Source organism: Mytilus californianus, unplaced genomic scaffold, assembly GCF_021869535.1.
Source record: "Mytilus californianus isolate M0D057914Y unplaced genomic scaffold, xbMytCali1.0.p SCAF_11, whole genome shotgun sequence".
Classification (NCBI taxonomy): domain Eukaryota; kingdom Metazoa; phylum Mollusca; class Bivalvia; order Mytilida; family Mytilidae; genus Mytilus; species Mytilus californianus.
Window position 1 is genome coordinate 17,371,776 of NW_026262593.1, and position 25,216 is coordinate 17,396,991.

Genomic DNA, 25,216 nt, shown 5'->3' on the forward strand with positions numbered 1-25,216 from the left:
ACAGGCTAGATTAGACTTCTTCCTTTTTACAGATAATATGTTAAATAGTCTCAAAAACTGTGAAGTACATCCAAGCTATCGTTTATATCATTCTATGGTATTACCTGAACTGGAATTTATTCCTTTCATTAGAGGAAAAGGTTTATGGAAGTTCAACAACTCCTTACTTTATGATATAGAATATATAAATACAGTTAAGGGTCATTCATAATGTCAACCATTTTCCAAAGTGTACAAACATACACTTTTTTAGACCCCCACCCTCCCTCAAAAAGTGTACATCAACCATTTTCAGATTTCAAGAAGAATTAATCATTCTTAATAAAAAGAAGATCCTGTCTATTATAGGAAATATACATATTTTGAGTGGTATATGATTTTCAATGGTATATTTTAAAGATATTGATTGTATTATATGGTTCTGTCCTGGCCTTTTATAGCATTTTTAATAGTGTTAAACGGTGTTGTTTTCTTATATGTCTCTAAATTTATATCTAATCTTTTGTACTTGTATGTAATGTGTGATAAAAGCTCTTTATAGGGCCCTTTAATTGGAAATAAAATATTCTTATTCTTATTCTTATAGTTTAGTTTAATATATAGATTTGCATTGAAAATAAACTGAAGTAGGCCGTACGGTGACCTATAGTTGTTAATTTCTGTGTCATTTGGTCTCTTGTGGAGAGTTGTCTCATTGGCAATCATACCACATCTTCTTTTTTATATGAAACATATCTGACTGTTTTATTTGATGACATCTATCTGTGATGATTGTGTTTTGTCAGAATAAAGAGTATAAAGATACCATTTTGTTGTTTTGTTGGTTTTAATGAATGGGATAGATGCATTTACAAGTAGATTATATACCAAGAAATTACACTGAAAGCAAGCAATCAAGCAGCTAGCCTGAAATAAATTGGCCTCATTGACAAGGGTCTGATTAGAACCATCATGTTTTGATACATAATGATTAACAAAGTGCTCATACTTGGTTTTAGGATTTTTATAGATCTTTTATATATTACTTTCGACAACAAATCCAAAGAGATGATCTGTATCACATATATTTTGAAACATGCTACTTTTAATGTACAATTTCACGTTATTTTCAAACGCATAGATGATAAATGACTTCATCGCGGTAATAAAAAAAACAGAACCCTGCGGAAACGAAAAAATTCTGGAAATAAAAAAAAAAGCGTACGGTAAACACGTTGATTTTTCAACTCCTTCCCCCCAAGTGTACGTTTTGTACACTTTGGAAAATGGTTGACAATTATGGATGACTCCTAAGCAAAAGATTAGTGAAATCAAAGCTCAATATTGTGCATTTTTTTTATAATTTTGATAATATTGATGAGATTCATAATGAAGATATTCAATTGAGAATTAATCACAACTTTTTCTTGAAACTTTGTTGATGGAAATCAGATGGAAAAGTATTTCTTATTCCAGTTACAAAAAGAGGGAATTTGAAAAAAGGGAAACAACTTTGCGAAATGAAATTATACAGTTAGAGGATAATGTTGACGAACTTTCAATAACTAAACTTGAGAGCAAAAATAAATGAACTTCAACAATTACGTATTAAGAAGTTAAAAGGTAAATTAGTCAGATCACGTGTTCAATGGATAAAGGAAGGAGAAAAACCAACAAATTATTTTTGTGGATTGGAGTCAAAAAATTTTATGAGTAAAATTATACAAAAAATTGAAAGAGATAATGGGGTAATACTTACTGATCAGAACAATATTTTAAAAGAAGTAAAACTTTTCTAAAAATTTATATAAGAAGAGATAACTCAAGTTCAGTATCTGATCTGAAAGAAGATCTTAAAAATGTAAATGTTCCAATACTTTCAAGTGATGAGAAGGAGAGCTTGGAGGGTAGAATCACAGTCAAAGAGGCTGGACAGGCATTAAAAAATATGAAAAATAATAAAACTCCTGGCTCTGATGGCTTTTCAACTGAATTTTTCAAATTTATTTTGGAAAGATCTCCATTTTTGTGTGGTTGAATCTTTAAATTATGGGAGAATTGTCAGTAACACAAAAGCAAGGAATTATTACTTGTCTTCCAAAATGAAATAAACCTCGTCATTTTTTGAAAAATTGGCGTCCTATTTCACTTTTAAACACTGCCTATAGAATTGGGTCAGTAGTAATTGCAAACAGATTTAAGAGTGTCCTTGACAAACTTATCAATCTAGATCAGACTTGTTTTATTAGTGGGAGGTACATAAGAGAAAATATAAGGCTTTTATATGATATCATACAATACACAGAAGATCATGGAATACCTGGGCTCTTGTTGTTAATTGATTTCGAAAAAAAGCTTTTGATTCTATTTCTTGCGATTTCTTGCTAAATGTTTTAAAGTTCTTTAGTTATAGGGAATCAATTATCAATTGGATAAACGCGTTTTATAATAATATCAAGTCTGCAGTTATACAACGGGATAACCTTTCTGAATTTTTTAACATAGATCGGGGCTGCCGACAAGGCGATCCGCTTTCATCTTTTCATCCTATGTGCTGAGATTCTTGCACTAAAGATAAAAGGAAAAAAGGAAATTTGTGGTATTGAAGTTACTCAAGTTGAGCACAAGTTGTCACAGCTGATGACACTTCGTTGATTTTAGATGGTAGGGAAACATCTTTATATGAATCCTTATCTGAATTGGGATGGTTTGCAATAATATCTGGTTTAAATATAAATTTTGCAAAAACACAAGTAATTTGTTTTGGAAGTAAAAAGTATAGCAAGGAAATTTTATGTCCTGATGTAAACCTTTCGTGGAGGGGGGGGGGGGGAAACTTTTAAACTACTTGGTATAAACTTTGATGTGGACTTAGAAAATATTGTCAACTCAACTATAATGATAAAATTATACAGATTAAGAACATAATAAAACAGTGGTTAAAAAGAAACCTTACAGTAATAGGTAGAATAACTGTGATAAAAACTCTTGTTTTATCTGTTTTAAACCACCTTATTATTTCTTTGCCTAATCCTTCAGTGTATTCCAAAAAATGAATGACATCTTTTATACATTTGTATGGAACTCTCCTATACATAGTGTAAAGAAGGACGTATTGATTAAAGAATATTTGGAGGGCGGATTAAAAATGATAGATCTTTATAGTTTTACCATGGCACTAAATTCATCATGGATAAGAAGGATTTTTCAGAGAGATAATAAGTGGTAAAGTATTCTGATGTCTGATATTGATAGAAGTAAACTTTTTACTGTGGTGTTCAGTATATCAAACAAATTAGTTTATATATCAAAAAGCAGTTTTTGGAAAGATGTACAAGTATTCAGAGCATGGGAAATGATATTTGATAAAGAAAGAAATATGTACTTCGAATATATCTTATCAAATCCTATTTGGTTTAACAATATGATTAGAATTGGTAAGAAACCTGTTTTTTTATCAATATTGGTTTAATCATGGTTTACAATTTGTAAATGATGTAATAGATAAAAATGGGATTTTTATTTCATTTGAATTGTTACAGCAATGTTATGATATCAATGTAATTTTTTTGAATTACATGAGTGTTATTTCTGCTATTAAAAAGCAGCAGATAATTACAAAAAAGATTCACATAAGTTATGTTGTCAATTTATTCCAGCTTGCTTACAATTCTTTTTTAAAAGTAGAAAAGGTTCTAAAGATATGTATAAAATACTCATTAGTAACAATGTGACTCCAAAAGGACAACTGAAGTGGGGTGAAATATTAGGCGAAGATCTCATTTGGAAACATATATTCAAACTACCTTTTACAGTCACTGTCAATACTAAACTACAGTGGCTACAGTACAGAATCAACCACAGAATTCTTGCCACAAATAAATTTGTATGTAAAATCAAACTTATTGATAAACCTTTATGTACTTTTTGTAAATTAGAAGATGAAACTGTTGAACATATTTTGTAGAATTGTGAGATTATCCAAAATTTTTACAAGATATTGATTATTGGTTTTTATCTGGTGGGGTAAGCCTGCCATTTAATAAGTTAAATTTTATTTTTGGAGATATATCAAAAGTTTGAAAAGGTGACCCATATGTTTTGATTTTTCTTTACATGAAACAATATATATACAACAGTAGATGTTTTTCAAAAGATCTTTCACTCAGTGCCATTAAAGAAAAGCTAAAATATATGTACAATTTAGAAAAAATAATGGCAGACAAAAATAAAAGACAACAGCACTTTGATACCATGTGGAATGCATTTAAAGAATTAGTTTTATAATTCAATTGGTCATTTTTTTTTACAGATACTTATAGTCAAAACTAACATAATATATTATTTTATCTAATAGCACAATTTGTTATGTACTGAAATCTTACAGGATATTTTTAACCTCTTCCTTTTTTATAAAATACTTTACCCGTCTCATGTGCCAAACAGTGGTACATAAACATTTAACTCAGATTATCTTTTCTTCCGTATTTATGTTCTCGTTTCATATAAATATAAAAATGAATTTTCAACAATGTTTTTTTTGTTATAAATAAATATATATTCAAAAGTATTGCTAATATTACTGTATGTATGTTTGATGTGTTGTATTTGTTGTAATTCTTGAAAATAATCAAAAGAAAAAATAAGAAAAAAAATTACATATTGTAAATTAAATTGTTTATTGTTAATGGCCATATGCTGACCTTAATAATTCTTTGATAATTTTGGGTTTCCTTCGTATTTATATGCTTATAAAGAATAATTATATCAACTATACTGTTTTGATGTTAATCTAACAGGGATGTCAAAACTGGATCAAATAAGAGCCGAATATATTCATGATTCCGCGAGATTTCTCATATTTCATCACCGCTGCTTTTAAATCAGGTTTAGGCGTAACAAATTATCATAATGTTCCAGTAATATCATTCTAAATATTAAGGTATAATTTGCATATAAAACCATTTTTGTTTTTTGTAGGAAGATGATTGATAGTTTGTCTCTTTATCTTAAGATAATTGTATACAGATTACTTAAAGAGGGTACTATAAAAGGTCGTATTATAATACCATGAAGATGGTGTGGAACATATAGACAAATCAAATGGTCAATTTAGGCTAATTAATAGTCAGATGAGTCGATTTAAACATATTATATTAAAATTACATTAAATGTCACTATTGAATGTATGTAATTTCTCCTAAGCTTGCGTTACTTATTGGGCTTCATTAGAGACATTTGGCATTTTGAAAATAAAAAGTACTTTATTTATTTTATTTTTAGATATTACGTAAAGGTACCATATGTTAAAAAAATGTCGACTTCTGCTTGCATTCTCAATCAAAAAGTTCAAATTTTATTCAATATTGTACAACATTGTACAGTATTTCCAAATCAGTGAAATTAAGTCGTAAAGTAAAAATAGCGTTGCAGGCTGTCGCTTCGGGACTGTTCTGTCAAATGAATTGTAAAATAATTACGATTATTATGTGCCTTCTTTTGTTTTCCTTTGAGCAAATATACATTGCTGTGAATTTTCCCTTGTAAAACCCGAGAAAGCGTCTAAAAGACACTGTCACTTGGACAATTAAACGGGATAGATCAAGCTACAATGAACCAATTTGCAAATTAAAAATTACTGCAAAATTGCGATTGTTGATATTGATAACCGTTTTTTTGATCAGTTGAGTTTTTCAAATGTTGGTTTTAATTTTACATTTCAATTGATAAAATTAAAATTGTACATGCCTTTCTATAAGGAAACTTTTCCTTTTTTTAGTTGTAGAAGAGAAGCTAAAAAAATAACAAAGGGACATTTAAACTAAGTCAAAAATAAACTGACAATGCCATGGCTAAAAAAGAAGAAGACAAACAGACAAACAACAGTACACGAAGCACAACATAGAACACTAAAGACTGAGCAACGCAAACCCAACCAAAAACTAGGGGTTATCTCAGGTGCTCCCAGATTTTCTCAAATATTTCTGAAAGCAAAACTGGGGGCGGAGGATTTGTTTCTAACATTCATTTGAATGGGAGTATGCATAAATAAGACAGCGAACAAACCGCACCAACAATGACTTGAATTGAATGTATACTTCAATGAATTTTAAAAAAGGGGAAATAAAGGAATATTTCTTTTGGTTTTTTTTTAATTTCATGGGTACTATTATTGAAAAGGTACATCAGTCTCATTTTATCTGCAAATAAATTTACCTTCCATTACTTTCAAATAATTAAACTCAATTCAGACGTCTATCAAAACTAACTACTCTTTTATGGTGTTATATAGTATACAAATGACCATAGTTCAACAGGTTTTCTTGATTTTCACCGAAGAACTGTTGCTGTTACATAACATGCACCCAATTACAAACAATTTTATGGTGAACTGTGTTCTCAACGATTCATCAACTTCTATTCATTTTAAAATCAACAGTTTATTTTCCGACCTCTTACTTTTTAAAAGTATTTTTGAAGATACAGGTATTAATGAGAAATATATTTTTCAAGCATGATGAACATTTTTTTCACATCGGTATTCATCAAAATTTTATACGGGATACAAAAATATAAAATTTGCAGAAAATGAAAATATAAAATTTGCGGAAAATGAAAAAGTTTAACAAGTCAGGAGAATCTATAAACTTATTTCACTGCACAGCTTTAGACCATCAAGTAACTATTATTCAACAAAAAAGAGTATATTGGTTAAAGCTACATGAATACTGCATACAAATTCAATCCATTTTGTATTCACTTACTATCTCTTTTTCTTGACCTTTGACCTTTTGATTATATAAAAAGTCTCATTCAATTTCAGGCATTGGAGAAATATTTACAACCAATGAAAACCTGTTTCAATAATTCGTGTTATATGCAAATAAACAAATGTACCAAATGAGATTTTATTTTATACCAACATTTGGACTATCAGTCCCCGAGGGTATCATCAGCTCAGTGGTCAGTACTTCGGTATTAACATGATTTATAACAAACCTTTCTAAAATTGTCTGTTTATAAATTTATAAATGATTTCAAGTCACTAAGATAAAGTTGACATCAGATGAATGAGGCTATTATTTTGAGGTTCTTTTTGCTCATACAGCTCTTCAACTGTTTTAGCTCTTATACATCCTTGGCTTTCAGATATCCGGTTTAGAACATTCCCGGTGTTTTTAGTTTTAAAGCCCCACTTTTACTTTCAGTTCACAGATATACGTTCTGTCCAGTAGTAATCAAATTGACTATCGTAAAGTAGAATACTATTCACAATAGACGTAAATCCTGAGTTTCCATGCAAGTGTATAAAAAAGTATAGATTTACATTCACCTCGCATACCATCTATTTCATATAGAATATGAAATTCACAATTTGTTATCCCGATTTAGTTAACTAAATTAGAATTTGCTCAGTGTTGATGGCCGTACGGTCCCCTGTAATTGTAAGTTGACATTTTTTGTCCTTTGCTTTGTGGTGGAGAATTCTCTCATTGCTAATCATACAACGTCTTCTTAGTTCTGTATAGAATATGAAATTCAAGATATATGATCTTCCATAAAGCATCACATGTAATATAAGGACCCTCTCCCCAGAAGACAAAACATGCGTCAAGACCTAAACATGATAAGTCTGATGTATGACAAAGTGAGCGTATATCTCCATATTAAACAAAGACACTTGAAAATAATCCAATACGTGATTGCGACCGTAAAACATCAAGGTGTTGATTGTAGATTTTTCTCCATAAAAAAAAAACCAAAGGAAAACAACAGTTTGGAGGGCTGAACAGGGGTTCCCTTATTCCCACTTCCCTACTTCCAAGTCCCACTTCCCTCACTCATATTCCCGCTTCCCTCCTCCTTACCCCCAGACGAACATTTATCAAAAAACGTTTTCTCAGAATATCCCTCTTTTATTCCCCCTCTTCCCCCGGATCCTACTACCCTCCTCCTGACTCCGGCTTCCCGCCCCCTCATTTCCACGTTCTTTTAACCCTTTTACCCTCTCAGTATGATCGCATGATCATGCGTATGATAATTGATTCTTGAATAATAATCCTTTTGTCAACCATGCTTTTATTGCTTTAACAGGTACATGATTATAATGAAAAAACTGGGTGTTTTGGGGGGAGAGGCGTATTTTCAAATGACTGGATTTTAATTTCAAGATATTGGTTCTTTTTTCATCGTTATATACGTATACGATCTCGGCATTGAATAATCTGGCATTAGTTTACTGCAGTTTCTTCTTACAGCCATGCATTTTTTTTTCAATTTTGAATAGCAAAGTCTCCTCTTAACCATGTCAACCTTTGTACAATAATGTCAAGCAATTGCTCATCACAAAAATTTAATGCTTGCAATTTGTGATGAAATCACCAACCTTTATATGTGGGTTAATGTCACAAATTATAACATTAATTTTCAAATTTTGGAATAATGACATTTTGCAGAAAAAAGTATTTTCCAATTATTGAAAATAATGACAGTCCACCTACATCATCCTCCGCTGTTTTAACTGTATATAAACTTGTGGTGGTTATTGTTCTTAATAAAAGAGGCAAAGTAACATACTAACATCAAAGATCAATAGACAGTGGAAAATTCGTACAAGGTATTTACTCTTTCATTTTTATCATATAAATGTAAGCTTTGATTGCCATAAAAAATGAAATAAAACAAATATTAAAACTGACACCATGTACCTTCGTACACCGTTGCCAGTAACTGACACATATCTGGCTGTTTTAGTCAACTATAGAATCATATGAGGGTTAAATAATTCACTGTTTATTGTCAATGTCGGTAGAACTCCAATGATGATTCTACGAAACAAGAACATTCTATTAATTTTAGTTAAAATAATAAAATAGTTTTGGATCGTAAGTTCATATTTTTGTTTAGTTACCTTTGTATTACGTGATCATGCTATTGTCTGTTTTTCCTGGTTAAAAATTCGTATATACTTTCAATAACAGTTGCTTTAATAAGAATCACTTAATTTCCTATCATCAAACCAGCGCTGAAACCTATTCTTAAAGCACAAGTTTATTCTGTGACAGTCGATGGTTCAAAAAGGAAACATGTAGGACCAAATTTCATTAATAAGAAATATCATACTCAAAGTGTATAATAATTCAGACAGCTGTTTAAAGCAACTAGTATTTGAATATGAAAGAGTCAATAATATGTATTTCAGAACATGTTTAAACAATTTTACACATTCCAATAATATTGAAATTGTCTTCATAAACTGTTGGAGACAATGTCAAAACAATATTGAAAATTTGACATGGTCTTGTTAAATCAACATCTTACACTAATGGACGCTAAACATACTCAAAATATTTCGAAATTTATTAAAATTTCAATTTTGAGCTATCTTTAGTTATCAATAATTTGGTCACATGCTAAAAACAAGCCATTATATTGTCATATAACCGGTAAAACACACCCATGCATCTGTGATGTTGTGGTTTTTATGGTTATAGATTATGGAACTCACATTGGTGAACGGGTCAGTAGGAAATATTACTACCACTTATAATTAAGTAAAAAAAATACATGTAAACTTTTTTTTAATATAAACACGGGTAAAAAAATTTAATTATCAATAAGGGTATTTTTTTTTTTAATTGCCAATACCGGTAAACATCTATACTATTAAAGAAGACCTCATTTTGTGTGTCGCTTCTCTTCCTTTCACAATAAATTAATCATCATGCCCTTATGTCCTATAGGTACCATGCATAATCGCATTTGTCATCCATTCTTATGATTATTCAGTTTGGGTTATTTTGGGAGAAAAACGAAAAAAAATGCGTCCGGATATTGTTTCCGTCATCGGACGTACTTTTAAGTCATCGACAAGACTTCCGTTTAGGACTGTTTAAAATTACACGTAATTTTCATATTAAAGTACTTGGGGACAATTATTTTCGCGTTTTTCTGTACACCATGATCATACATATGCTATGAATAAAGTGTATTTGCTATTTACTATCAATTCCAAATCTACTATCCACGGCGGTCACTGATATATTATGTAACGGAGATGCTGAAATAATCTTCCTTGGCAAGAATATTGGATGACGCAAAATAAACACTATCACCCTGAAAAAGCGGAATAATGAACTGAATATTTATATGAAATTATTTTGTGATGATTTTGTAGACGTTTCATCCAACTTACTGGATATTTTATAGAAGAATTTGCCATTCTTATAGAGGAATTATACCTTTTAAAAGGAACTTGTGAAAATAATAGACTTATTATAATAAAACATTTGTTTTTTAGTCACAATTACACCAAGAGGAATTGAAATAGCTGTGCACTTATCGACTGTGAACTTTACTATACCTAACTAAGTGAATGCTTAGGCTTCATCACTCATGTATAAATTTATAGAGCCTATTTAATAAAGTATCTGAACATCTGTATTTGGTCTCAATTGCCAGAGCTCAGTCTCAGTGGAACGAACCTTTGTGCGGATGAGTCGGACGCGTTCAATCAACATGAGGGGACGGTGACGCATAGCCACCCGGCCCTCCTGTTACCATTATATAGAGAGTCTATATATAATATATATCAGTTACCGCCGTGGAAAGTCAACATGGAATTGATAGTAAATAGCAAATACACGTTATTTATAGTATATATGTATGTTCATAGTATACAGAAAACGCGAAAATAATTGAAATAAACAGAAAACAAAAATTAACGGACTTTGGAAAAAAAGGGGAGGGCTAAAACAATTGTCCCGTCCCCAAGTATAACTTTCCTGAAATTCTCCAGTCATAAAACCTTTTACAAAAATTCATCAATTAACAGTTTATATACTTTCAACTATACTCTTAATACCCGCGATTTCGCGGGTGTGTTCTAGTTTTTTTTTAAATTGCCATTCTGTTATCTAGCCGATTTTGACTAAATGGTGCTTGTCTTTCAATTTTTTTTTTATATTGCCGCTCTGTTATGCAACCGATTTTGACCAAGTGTTGGTTTATCTTTCAACATTATAGTGAAATCCTCCACCGCTACAAAACTATAAACTCATAGTACCCAGAAAGAACCGCCTACCTTTTGCAGAATACGGTGTTGATGAAAGATTTTAAATTGTTTCACTTTGATTAATTCACAAATTATATAGACTCTCATAGATAGACACCTGTCTATTATTGGAGACTGTATTGTGCCCTCTAGACGTATTTTGGTTATTTTCAATGTTAAGTAGCTGTCCTAAATGAGGAGCGAAAGATGCCAGAGGGACAGTCAAACTCATAGATCGAAAATAAACTGACAACGCCATGGCTAAAGAATAAAAAGACAAACAGACAAATAATAGTACACAAGACACAACATAGAAAACTAAAGACTAAGGAAGTGGATTGTAATTACGACATAAGGAACATATCTTATTGACAGAAACCCACATCAATTTTAATTTATATTAAGTATATGGGTATAGATAACGTAACCATTGAACAAATGTATATAATTTCCATACAGTGCAGTCCAGTGCATGGAATAGTTTACCGAAATAAAACCTCGTCTTCCAGCTTGTAAGTCAAATACAAGCTTGAAAATGCAGACCTGTCTCTTGTTAAGAATTATATACAACGCACCTTATGATAATTCCGTCAACAAAAACATAATGTTCATAGGAACTATCCAAGCCCCCAATATCTCTAATATGGATTACCTCCCTTATGAACACGTCAAGCCCCAATGTCTCTAATAAGGATTACCTCCCTTATGAACACTTCAAGTCCAATAGCTGAAATAAGGATTACCTCCCAATCTACATTTTTTCAACTTGTATTTTCAGAAGATGAAAACACTTCTAGTTTTGACGACACTTGTGATAGTAGGACACTGCCTACTGGAAGATATTTTGGGGAACGTACCGGAAAATAAAAGATCGGTAAGTCGCATACAGAAAACACGACCGATCAGTAGCATTCCGAAATCTAACAAATAAATCAGTAACAAACCGAAAACTAACAGATTGGTAAGTAGCACTCCAAAAAAAAGCCATCGATCAGTTACATACTGAAAACTAACAGAATAATCAGTTACAAATCGAAAACTAACAGATCGGTAAGTAACACACCAAAAACAAGCGATCTATCAGTTACATACTGCTAACAGATCGATAAGTAATAAACTGAAAACTCACAGATTGGTAGGTATCATTCTGAAATCGAACATATCGGTAGGTAACATTCTGAAAACGAACATATCGGTAAGTTTTACACAGAAAACCAGCAAATCGGTAAGTGACATACCGAAAACTAACAGATACCAAAAACAAAAGGTTGATCATTAGATAAGCGGTGCCGATTGAACAAAATACATATAATCGCTAGGAGTCCTTCAAGAATATGAAGTAGACCAACCGTCCAGAAAATCAAAGAAAAATGCAGCAATGAGAGACAAATTATTAGAAAAAGCATCTGCGATGAACACTCGTGCGAACTTAAACACGAGTGGTGTTCTCGGATATCATTAAACGGGTTTGGGCGCTAAATTAATGAAGTGTTATTCGGAAACAATATACTTCTTGAGAACTTTCAAACCAGCAATTTTAAGACACTGAATCCTAATGGGATGCAGTTTCCTAGAATTCTAATGGTAATGCTTTCCGCTTTTATGGCCATTAACCAGGGATCTTACGCTAATCGACTGACCGATACTACAACAATAAAGGGAACTTGGTAGAAAGGGGGTTGATGCCTTTTATGGCCATTAACCAGGGATCTTACGCTAATCGACTGACCGATACTACAACAATAAAGGGAACTTGGTAGAAAGGGGGTTGATGCCTTTTATGGCCATTAACCAGGGATCTTACGCTAATCGACTGACCGATACTACAACAATAAAGGGAACTTGGTAGAAAGGGGGTTGATGCCTTTTATGGCCATTAACCAGGGATCTTACGTTCATCGACTGACCGATACTACAACAATAAAGGGAACTTGGTGAAAGGGGGTTGATGCCTTTTATGGCCATTAACCAGGGATCTTACGCTAATCGACTGACCGATACTACAACAATAAAGGGAACTTGGTAGAAAGGGGGTTGATGCCTTTTATGGCCATTAACCAGGGATCTTACGTTCATCGACTGACCGATACTACAACAATAAAGGGAACTTGGTGAAAGGGGGTTGATGCCTTTTATGGCCATTAACAAGGGATCTTACGCTAATCGACTGACCGATACTACAACAATAAAGGGAACTTGGTAGAAAGGGGGTTGATGCCTTTAGAGACTATGGAAAATTTATATCAAATTTTATTAATATTTCTGGTGAATTAATTCTTCAAGTACGAACCTACAAAGTGTGTTTCTTTGGATTCGACCATCTTTGGTTGCAAATGGGTTTACATTAAGCATATAGGAAATTGTCTTTTCAACTGCCCAAATCTGCCAAGAAATACAACACGTATTGACAAAAGCAAAAATAATTTTTTGCCTAAATCTTTCCAGAATAAATCCGCACTAAGGTTTTCAAAATTGATGTTTACCTTTTCTTCTTAAACTTTTATGTGTTCTTCATATAATTGAAAATGCCCACATTTGTATTTGTATTATTGTTACAGGTCCTCTCGAGAAGAAGTTACGAAAATACACTCAACTTGGTGTTTTTAATGGCTGATGATAATAGGAATGGTCTTTTGTCAGCTGAAGAATTGGTTCAAGTTACAAAACCGAAAGACGGTTCGACACCAATAGAGAAGGCGAGAGAGACTGTTCGACTATGTGATACCAATGATGATGGCGAGTTAAGCAAAAAAGGTAATTCATCAATCTATGACACAGAAAAAGTTGTGGAATATAAGTTTTTTTGTATTAGTTATCTTCTTTAGTATCAAATCTTATCTCCCATACAACCAATACTTTTGTATTAAATTCGGATTGGCTGAAAATTCGACATTTTGTATAGACACTTGTCTATTGATGAAGACCGTTGACCTATTGACTTGTGTCGTTTGTTTGCTGTCTCAGTGATATTTATCTATTTTCTCCTTTTTTTGCATGTCTATTGTACTATTTCATAGATTTTTTGTTCAGAGAGAGGGAATAGAGAGAGTTTAAATAACTTCTCTCTCACATTTAATATTTTCTTTTTCAGAAATGCTGACATTCTTACATTCCCAATAGTTTGGACGATCGAGGAACGAATGACGTTAGTTATTGTTAAAGCTATATGATTTTTATTTCATATTAAAGATGATCACAAAATATAGGTGTTTTATAAAGTATAAACATCAATATAAAAAAGAAGATGTGGTATGATTGCCAATGCGACAACTCTTCAAAAGAGATCAAAATGACACAGAAATTAACAACTATAGGTCAAGTACGGCCTTCAACAATGAGCAAAGCCCATACCGCATAGTCAGATATACAAGACCCCGAAATGACAAATGTTAAACAATTCAAACGAGAAAACTAACGGCTTAATTTATGTACAAAATAATAATCGAAAAACAAATATGTTACACAGCAACAAACGACAACCACTGAATTACTGCTGGGACAGTGGTGTAACAACATGAGAAAAAAACTATAAAAATCAGTTGAAAAAGGCTTAACTCATCAGATGGATACAAATAGAAATACATCTATCAAAAACACAGAGTTGACGTGGACGGGTACTTGTACATCCAAACAGCAAAAAGACACTAAGTTCAGATCTGAGAGTACTCGCAGTTACTGACAGCTAGTTTAGAGCCAATAACAATAAATAAAAAAAGACTAACTTATCAATCAGTACACATCCACCATCCAATGGATTTAGTGTAAAGACGTCATAAACAGTCAGAGAAAAAATATGACCTTGTGCAATGCCAAGATACAGGTATCAACAGATTGTAGAGCCATGAATGTGCATATGCATATAAGAATAATATTTAGTTTGATTTAAATTAACTGATAACAAAATCAATATTAATACCAATAAAAACAATATTCAAAGATCTAATTACAGTGTTGAATTGGTAACCTTTTAGAATAAGTATATTAAAGGAAAAATAAAGAAAAGAAAAAGAACAGCATACAAAACACAAAATAAAAATCTAAAGACTAAGCAAGACAAACCCCACTAAAAGACGGGTTTGATCTCAGGTGCTCCGGAAGGGTAGGCAGATCTTGCTTCACATGTGGGACCCGTCGTGTTGATAATTTAAGTACAAACCCGGTGATAAGTTTCATTCGGTAGATGTCATTCGGGCAAAATAAGGACGTGATAGATTCACCGTCACTTATCTCTAAAAAACAATTCTATATACCTTAATATAAAACGAGGTACTTAACTCACATTTTTGAAAAATGTCACCGGTCGCGAACTTCCGTTATATTACGATTTCTCGGTTGTCTACCCCACTAAAACTTGTTATGCCGAAAATCTAAATTGATTTTATCTACACAATGGTGTATAACACGCCTACCTATGTTGTCTTTTTGTGAGCTATTGAAGTCTTCTATGAAAAGAAAAGTGGGTGATGTGGGGCAAAATATTTTACCCTGTATCGTAGGAAAAAACCCAATGAGTCCAAACACCTGACCCGACTACATACTTAAGTATAGCCTTACTGTGCGTTAAATTTTCAATCCTGTATTGTAGTTAACTAGAACCGTACATGTATACATATGTTCATTATGTTCACCAACCTTTACATCTAACTTTATATCAGAAATTATAACATCAATTGTCAGTTTTGCTTTAATAACATTCTATTAAATAGTCATTAAAAGTCAATTTACCATAAGAAATCATAAATAATCTCCAACGGTTTGAACTTTAAGTTGCAGACAGACAGTGACACATGTATAGCAAAGCTATCCAGTACATATTGGATTAATTCAAGCTATTTAGATTAGAGTCAACTAATGCAAATAACGTATCGACTGAGAGCTGTAAACGACATACGAGGTGCAGGTGATAGGATACTTTTGAAAAATGGAAAACCTTAACGATTGTCATGGATCCTAGTTTGAACCCAAATTAATGATTCCCGAAGATCGTCAAAAACAGAAAATAGAACGAAGCTATGTCAGAACCTTGTTAGGGCAGATTGAACAAAACTGCAAAACACATATGGTACCGCAGTTTTTTGAAAGAAAATTGGCACTTAAGGGTACTCTATGGTTATGGAAAATTTCGGAATAGTATGAATGAAGAACATCCCTTGCTTAATTTTGCACAGAAAATTTTGCTCATCACAACGAGTTTCCCCCAAATTTTCCGCTATTTCTACACCAATATCCAACATTCATTTCTTACTATTTAAATTTTTTTTTTCTAATTAACAGGCAGCAGAAAATTTTACTTCTGCCTTTTATCTTGGATGTAAAAAATAGGTGGCGCCCGTCATCTTTATTTACTTCCTTTTAACCAGTATATAAATATATAAGATGAGGAACACACTCAAAATGAAAGATCTCCTTCATACCTTGCCGTACAACTAGAAAGGTGCAATAGTGGTCGGTTCAAAACTTTATTTAACAACAAGAAAAGTAGAACAGGGAAAATGGAATACATTTATATATCAACGAGACAATAACCGGAGTAGTCCTTCATTATCTGAAGATTATATACTGTTTTGCGCTGCGTGGCCTATATATATATTAACAAAAACACAAAAATAATTGAAAGTGAATTTGGAGTGCGTAAAAAATTTTAAATTGTGATTAAAACTATGTACATAGGCTAATAATGAGTTAAAAATGAATTTGTGGAGAACAGTTGGTGTAAGCTGTTCTCTGAAAGTGTCGACTGTGGTTACAGCGACTGTATGGACTGGTAGTAAATTCCACTGAGTAATAGTGTACGGAAAAAATGAAAATTTATATGTATCTTTTTTGGTGGAAATGTGTCTGAAAGTGAAACTATGATTTTTGCGGGTTCTACTGTCTGATGGTATGAGAATAGCAGATGGGATTGCTACGATTTGATGTACTATTTTGTAGAACATTATCAATCTTGTGCGTAGTCTTCTTTCTTGTAGCGTGGGCCAGTTTAGTGAGTTTATCATGTTTGTATGACTACTGATGTTATGGTACCCGTTACAGACATATCTGGCAGCTCGTCTTTGGACCATCTCGATTTTAGAGGTTTGTTCAACTGTGTGAGGGTCCCATACTGAACATGAATATTCAAGGTTAGGACGAACTAGTGCCAGATATGCCTGGGTTTTGATGTTTCTGACATGATGTTTTTAAATTTCTTTTTAAGAAGCCCAAAGATTTGTTTCCATTAGCTATGATTTTGTCAGTATGTTTTGACCATTTTAAGTTTGCTTGTAGTGTAATGCCCAGATATTTAGCTGAAGAGACTAGTTCAAGTTTGTGATTGTGAAGGATAAAGTCATGTTTAAACTGTTTTTTCTTTTGTGATAATGTAAGGACTGTGCATTTGTCTGGATGGAAAGCCATCAACCAGTCTTGCTCCCATCTAGCAACTGCATCTAAATCTAATTGGAGTGCATCACAGTCACTTTGAGATTTGATGGTTTTGAAGATGATACTGTCATCGGTAAACAGTCTGAGCTTACTGTATTCTGGTAGGTCGTTGATGTATACCAAGAATAATACTGAGCCCAGAACTGTGCCTTGAGGGACACCTGAGGTGACTGAAGCCAGGTCAGATGACTCTCCACCCAAGACACCTGTTTGTGTTCTGTCATTTAAGAAGACTGAGTCCCAGTTTAGTGTTTCATTTGAATACCATATTAGTTCAGTTTATAGAGAAGTCTTTTATGAGGAACTTTGTCAAATGCTTTGGCAAAGTCCATTATAATTAAGTCTGTTTGTGTGTTGTTGTTGTTATTTGCTGCAAGCTCTTGGATGAATGAAATGAGTTGGGTTTCACATGATCGTGACTGACGGAAGGCATGCTGGAGGTCATACAGTATGTTGTTCTCTTCAAAGATGGTTGATGATGTGTTTGGTGATGATATGCTCCATAAGTTTACAGGAAATACATGTCAATGATATTGGGCGGTAATTTTCTGGCTTGTATTTTTCCCCTTTTTTAAATACTGGTGCTACATTGGCGTGTTTCCAGTCTGTTTGTGTTCAGTTTCAAGTGATGTTTTAAAGATTAGTGTAAGAATTGGAGCTGTTTGATCTTTGAGTTTTTTTAATATTCTGCCACTGATGTTATCAGGGCCAGTTGCCTTATGTGGGTTTATGTTGTGTAGAAGTTTCTTGACACCTGGTAGTGATATTTCTAGTGGTGTTATTGTGGGGTGTGAGCTTGGACCTTTGTCTGGAATGCTGTTATTTGATTCGGTTGTAAACACTGATTGGAACTGTGTGTTGAGAATGTCTGCCTTTCGCTTTGTGTCTGCTATTAACTGTCCTTCTTTTTTCAGTGGAGCTACACCTGTGTTATATGTGCGCATTGATTTTATAAAGGAAAACAGTTTTTTAGGTTTTGACTGTTGCATGTGACATCCATTTCCCCTAAACTAGTATACATTATTGTTATTGCCATTTGCATTCTCTATTTTTAAGAAAACCCTCTACCATTTCTCATTAAAATGAAACAAATCACTACAAAATTGCTCCCTAACATAAAAAAGTTGTGCATTTTCAAGGTAGGTTATAGTTTTACAGATCTTATTCGATTTTCATATTGGAATGAGATTTGATAGCATACACTTAGTTTTACCTACAAAATTCTTGTACATTTTACTAATAACTATTTTCAATATTGTTTATATCTTTCTTTCAATTAAAGAAATAAAACTTCTGATGAAAGATATAAGAAGATACATGTACCAAATGTTTATTTAATGGCGACATGGTAAAGGAGACCAAAAAAAACCCAACAAGTCCGAAAGAGCATAACTTCTAAGTAGGTATAGGTGGTACTAATGGTGTTGGTTGTGTTGGTTGGAGTGTTGCTACACCGTTCGTAGAGGGTGTACTGGTACTGGCACTAGTCATAGTAGTAGTTGTTGTCGTAACAGCAGAAGCTTTACTTGTTGTCGTTGCAGCCGTCGTCAACAACGTTGTCGTCGTAGTACCTCTTAATGGAGCTAGAAATGCCATCGCTGTAACAACTACAATATCAAAAAGGTTAAAAGACATCAATGTTATAACTATATAACATAAAAAAAAAGAATAAATGCAGATTGTGTCCACGGGACACTGTTGATACTCCCGCTTACATATAACGTTATAAAGGGACATAAGTCAAAAACGGTAAAAGTGACGCCACTCAAATTCAAACTTGATCTGTGTTTAGTGGTAATAAGAATTGTGTAAAAGTTTCATAACATTTGGTTGAGGCAAACCTAAGTTGAAGAACGGAATCAATTTCGGGACGGACGGACGTTCGGACGGACGCACAGAAGGACAAGGGTAACACTTAATGCCCACTCCCCTGCGGCGGGGGCATAAAAACATAGACAGAAGACACGATAAGAGGCGGAAGATACCAAGGACACATTGAAAACTCATAAGTCGAGTGACACTGACAACGTCATTGCAGAAAACCACTGACAAATAAAAGACAAAAAGTTCACAAAACACTTCTGTACTAAAGATTGAAAACAAGAAGAAAACATTCGGTCTTTGATAAGAACGAATTTTAACATGTGAAATTCTTTATCTTCTAAAATAGTGAACAAAATGTGATAGAATTTAACAGAGGTTACATGTACCAAAGATCTGTCTGTCTCATTAAATATGTAAAGGACAAAACATACTACTGCATATTGTACCAAAGATAACTACTTATGTATCATATAATAATAAAAAAAAACCACACAAATAAGTACCCACCCTCCCCCCAAAAGAATTTAATTCTAAAAACTATAGAATTTAAAAAAAAAACAAAAAAAAAAAAAATACACACATATACACAAATAATTACAATCGTGTTTCTAATGTAAGGCAGATAACAAAGTTAAACACAATAGAAAAGACCATTAATCTACAAATGTATATCTATAACCTGCTGATAAGAAATCATGCCGTCCTACACTTAATATTGGTTGCTGTACTTCATAGTAATGTTTCATATAGCAACGACATAAACAGTAAAAGTAGACACAAGCTTATGCAATGCCTAAGACGAATACAAAAAAACTAAAGAAATATTTTAGTATTGCTTCAAATTTTGAATTAGCGTATCGATATTTATCCATAAAATACGAAACACTGTGTATTTTGAACAGTATCATCATAACCTTATTATTTTTATCAATCTAGACAAGGAGATGGATGGATCGGAAAACAATTCCTAAATTATAGCATAATTAATGGGAATTCCCTCAATAAGTACAAACAGTAAGGATTTTTTTTGCCATCGCATTGTTTTCGACTAATGAGTTTGAATATCTCTTTGTTGTCTTTCGCCTTTCATCTAGATAATTTAGATATTACGACATATATACTTTCATGAAGCACAATAATTAAGAAATACTGTATAGTTTTTGAGCTTGCAGACGTTCTTCGGTAGTTCTACCGTCGCAAATTGAGGATATATATGCGTTACCGATTGCTCTTAAAGGTGGCACGGTAGTATTTACATTCCGGAATTTAGGTTGCTCTTTTGTGTACCCTACTTAAGTTAATGTATATCAGTGTGATAAGACAAAAAATACAGTATCTACTGAACATACTTTCCCAAGCTGAGGGATGAATCAGGTGTAGAAAAATATGAAATAATTTTACATACAGGTGGAAACGAATTTTTGAGAATTTTTTTAATTTTGTATTCACTGCATGATAAAAGACCTAAAAGCACTAGTGGCCTTAGGTATATAAAGATAGAAAAAAAAGTAAATAGTCATCATACATATTCAAATTAATTTTTGAATATTATAATGAAAGTACTTCAGTTATCTGTGTATATAGAATTTTGGGCAGTGTTAGAAAGTGGTGAAAATTCCAAAAAGGATATCACTTTCCCTATTGACCAGGAAATACTACCGTGCCAACCTTAAACAATCGATTTGGCTATCGTGTATAGCAAATGTCTGTCTGCGTTTCCGGCTGCCATCGCTATATAATTGATTTTGCGATCGTGTACAGAAGATGCGTTACCTATTGCATCCGTCTGGCCGATAGCCGGTAATAGAGCGTGCACCAGAGACTAAAGGACAATGTGAATAACTAATATGTACGGAATATCTTTTAAGAATGCAATCACCTTTAGATAACACTTACCCGTTGACTATAGGAAATGAAAAGATTTCAATGTACCTTACATGCAAACTTTTAAAAGGATCTTCTTCTTACAGATATTCAGTATACTTACGCATGATTATCCCCGTAGGATCGAAAGTATCATCAGAGCTCTCTGGTAGTAATAAATCCTTGCGTGTAGCTGACATTTATCATTATCATCAGTAGATAGAAAACTAGTACTCTGCACATCTGGGGGAAAAATGATGAAATGTCTATATAATAGATTAACACATAAGGAAATCGTATCCTTCAGCAATGTATAAAATGTTGAATGTCTATAGATATAAGACAGTTAACAAATAAACTACACATTTTCCTGGAAGGAGAACTCAGCCAAACTCATTCCTTTATAGCTATCGAGTGAACAGAAATAAACGTTATATAAAAGACAATCATGATAATGATTATAAAGTTGTTGTTCAAGTTCCACATAGAAGTACACATTGTATGGTATTGGTTAGTGAATTGCATATACTAAAAATATTTTCATGCTTCAATAATTGTTTACAGAATCATTTAAAAGAGAGGCGAAAGATACAAAAGGAATAATCAAACTCATAAGTCAAAAACAAACTGACAATGTCATTGTAAAACAAACTGACAATGTCATTGTAAAACAAACTGACAATGTCATTGTAAAACAAACTGACAATACCATTGTAAAAAACAGAATACGACCAAATAACAAATAACACGAACCCCACCTGTTCTGTTCTGTTCTGTACAGGTTTGAATCTCCGTTATATATCTGAGCAGCTCCCACATAGGATATAGGTTTATTACTTATCAAAAACCGGGGTGATCTCAGATGCCCCGAAATTGCAAGCAAATCCTGCTCCCCATGTGGCACCCGTTGTGTTACAAATCCGCTGATAAGTCTAATTCGGTAGTTTGTTTCGAAAAATCTTCCACACGAACAATATTAAACCGTCGATGGTAACTCTTGATCTGTTATAAAGCTTATGTTATCCCTAAAATACTTTATGGCAAACATAAAGTGAGTATGAATTAGATATAGCAAAACCCCTATATACATCTACATGTACTTATTGAATTACAAATTCCAATGACTAAAGTAACCTGTTGTATGACTAAAGAAACGCTTACGACGTAATAAACATTGTTCATGTTCAGTTTATCAATCTGTGATCAATCTATAAATAAGTAAAATATATTAAATTTCATAAAGTTTGACATTAATAAAATGATCACAGGAAAAGTGATCCAAACTAGATCATCATATGATAAAAAAAAAACCACATCAAACCTCCTCTGGTAATATTGTGGGCCTGGTAACCGAAAAATCTGGTTAGCGATGATGATGGAGGGTTGTTTAATGTCCATGAAATAGGAATATGAACCCTGCTTTGGACTAAACCAACACGTTGAGCCGGATTTTTAACTGAACACATTATTGTGACTCCGTACCGACTTGTCTTTGTTTATACTCCTAAATGCCGTGTGGTTAGCGGAGAAGCAGCAAATACCGATTTTCAAGTCCTTGACTCTTACTCAAGGTGAGTACGCTACCACAACACCAACGAGGCGGTTAAATTTTAAACAATGTGGGCAGGATAAACACATCAAATATTTTAAAACGCAGATTTCATTATTTTTCAATTAATCTGAAGGTTGTTCATTAACTTTAGTGCACTGTTTTACGCATGTTTCTAACGACAAGTCCGTGCCCTCAGTTTTAGGTCGCTTTAAGAGGTCTTCTCAAAAATAATTAGTACACATAAGAAGTGGACGTGTCAGATAGCACCCTTTTTCATTTCAGCAAAAAGTTGCGTATATTTTCCAGCAAAAGTACGTTATTTTCCAACTTGCTAATTACCATACTTTTTTTCATAAATGACATCAACTTTGACTTAAATCTGTCTGTAAGAACCGTATTAATTCTACTTATTACATTGGACGATTGGTTTCCTCAAGCCATAACTAATTACTTTTTGCTTTACTTTTTGTCCCTTCTTTATTTGCACGAGAAATTAAATTAGTAGAGTCACTGTTTGTGTAGCTTGAACCTTCGAATACAACAAGCGGCATAATATACTTTGAAACTTAGCCCAATTCATTAGTACACATGTAATTTATTCCGTTTGTAACGGTATATATCTTTTATCAGTAATCTTTACCAGGGAACTCAATTGATTATAGTAATACATGTTCACTCATGATCATATAGACATGTCAGAAGATCACAGTCGTTATCATATAGACATGACAGAAGATCACAGCCGTTATCATATAGACATGTTAGAAGATCACAGCCGTTATCATATAGACATGTCAGATCACAGAAGTTATCATATAGACATGTCTGAAGATCACAGACGTTATCATAAAGACATGTCAGACGATCACAGCCGTTATCATATACACATGACAGAAAATCACAGGCGTTGTCATATAGACATGACAGAAGATCACAGACGTTATCATATATAGACATATCAGAAGATCACAGACTTTATCATATAGACATGACAGAAGATCACAGACGTTATCATATATAGACATGTCAGAAGATCACAGACGTTATCATATAGACATGCTAGAAGATCACAGACGTTATCATATAGACATGTCAGAAGATCACAGACTTTATCTTATAGACATGACAGAAGATCACAGCCGTTATCATATATAGACATGTCAGAAGATCAAAGACTTTATCATATAGACATGACAGAAGATCACAGACATTATCATATAGACATGTCAGAAGATCACAGACTTTATCATATAGACATGACAGAAGATCACAGCCGTTATCATATAAGCATGTCAGAAGATCACAGACGTTATCATATAGACATGACTGAAGATCACAGACGTTATCAAATAGACATGACAGAAGATCACAGACGTTATCATATAGATATGTCAGAAGATCACAGACTTTATCATATAGACATGTCAGAAGGTCACAGACGTTATCATATAGACATGTAAGAAGATCACAGACGTTATCATATAGACATGACTGAAGATCAGAGACGTTATTATATAGACATGACAGAAGATTACAGACGTTATCATATAGACATGTCAGAAGATCACAGACTTTATCATATAGACATGTCAGAAGGTCACAGACGTTATTTTCGTAATTTAAAACTCAGGTTGTTGACCAAGCATATACAAAAAATGCAACGTTCAAAAACATGTGCCTACAAACTTATGGCATTGAAAAAAAAACAATCCTACCTATCAACAACGAAAAGCTTACTAGAATTTAATTTCAAGTACATTTGTTATTTTCGGCTGACACTCCTCGTTCCTGGAGGTGTGAAAAACTGAGGTTAAGATGTTCGTGGCCTGTTACATGTGACCTTTACAATATCCAATACCAAAATGTTTTAAAGAAGTATGAATTTCTCAAAAGAAAAAGAAAATGAAAATGTCAACCAGCTTCTAACATTGTCAGGAAAAGTTGTCCTGAAGTCTTCGGTGACTCTATTTCTTCTAATCTAGATGTAGAAGAGAAAATGCTGGTGACAATTCGATGGATTCTTTCTTTAAAAATGACAAAAGAATAAAAAAAACAACTAGTCATTTAAGACATATAGAGATCAACATACGACTTATAAGGTTAAATATCCCTTTGGTTTCTTTCGCCTCTCTTTTCTAAACTTTCGTACTTCGAAGCTGACCGTCCTATAACCTCACATAGAACGACAGTCATATTGATTTGACGATGCAAAAAACGTACATGAAAACAAGCCGTTTCACGATGAAAATTTTTACAAATACATGGAGACTTACTTTTACAATTATTTTATTTAATTTCCTATCTAGCAACACCAACATAAATGTCCGTTTTGGTCTCTGGCGTCGAGGGTATTCGTCTTTTAAATATAAGTCGCCTCATGTTACAAAAAAGAACAAAAATCGAGGTCAACCTGAGGTCGTCAAAAATAGACAAGTGTCTATGCAATATATCAAACTCTAAATCGCTAGTCTAGACAAAATATTCGTTTATCGGAGAGAATATATTTGAAAGATCGTCATCAG

The 25,216-nt window shown here is 33.0% G+C and overlaps 1 long non-coding RNA gene across 1 annotated transcript in view; it reads left to right on the forward strand.

Annotated features, from left to right (window-relative positions):
* Positions 1–8,456: 8,456 nt before the first annotated feature.
* LOC127719688 (uncharacterized) overlaps positions 8,457–25,216 on the forward strand; it is a 40,098-nt gene continuing 23,338 nt past the window's right edge. Inside the window, exons 1-3 of the long non-coding RNA XR_007990449.1 lie at positions 8,457–8,596; positions 11,811–11,906; positions 13,591–13,786. This is a non-coding gene — a long non-coding RNA (uncharacterized LOC127719688). The remainder of the gene's footprint in view (positions 8,597–11,810; positions 11,907–13,590; positions 13,787–25,216) is intronic.